The sequence below is a fragment of the Lipotes vexillifer genome, unplaced genomic scaffold, assembly GCF_000442215.2.
Source record: "Lipotes vexillifer unplaced genomic scaffold, Lipotes_vexillifer_v1.1 scaffold860, whole genome shotgun sequence".
Taxonomy (NCBI): domain Eukaryota; kingdom Metazoa; phylum Chordata; class Mammalia; order Artiodactyla; family Lipotidae; genus Lipotes; species Lipotes vexillifer.
This window is the reverse complement of record NW_006789568.1, coordinates 212,572-212,943: the sequence shown is the minus strand read 5'-3', so window position 1 is coordinate 212,943 and position 372 is coordinate 212,572.

Sequence of the window (372 nt, the reverse complement as noted above, 5' to 3'; positions counted from 1 at the left end):
CGACCTCTCTGGTGGCCACGGCTCAGTGAGCTCTCCGAGACCCGGCATCTCCGCCACGCCCGGTCCCCTGCGTGCCCTCATCCTGGAGAGGCCCGTCCATCTCAAACCCGGACACTTGCCGGAGCTGCTCCTCCTTACTCACTTGCCCTGCCAGGCCTCACCAGCAGCTGTTTCTGCGGCCAACCCCAGGAGCTGGGTAATCGACACCTGTTTCTTGGCACCTGCAGCTATCACCTGCCCTCTCTTGCTCCTCCAGGTGTGGTCCTGGGGCCGTAGCACCCTGGGAGCTTGTTAGAAAAGCAGGATCTCATCCCAGATAGACTGGATGCGAATCAGCTTTTAATCAAGGCCACACCCCCGCCCCCTGGCCCC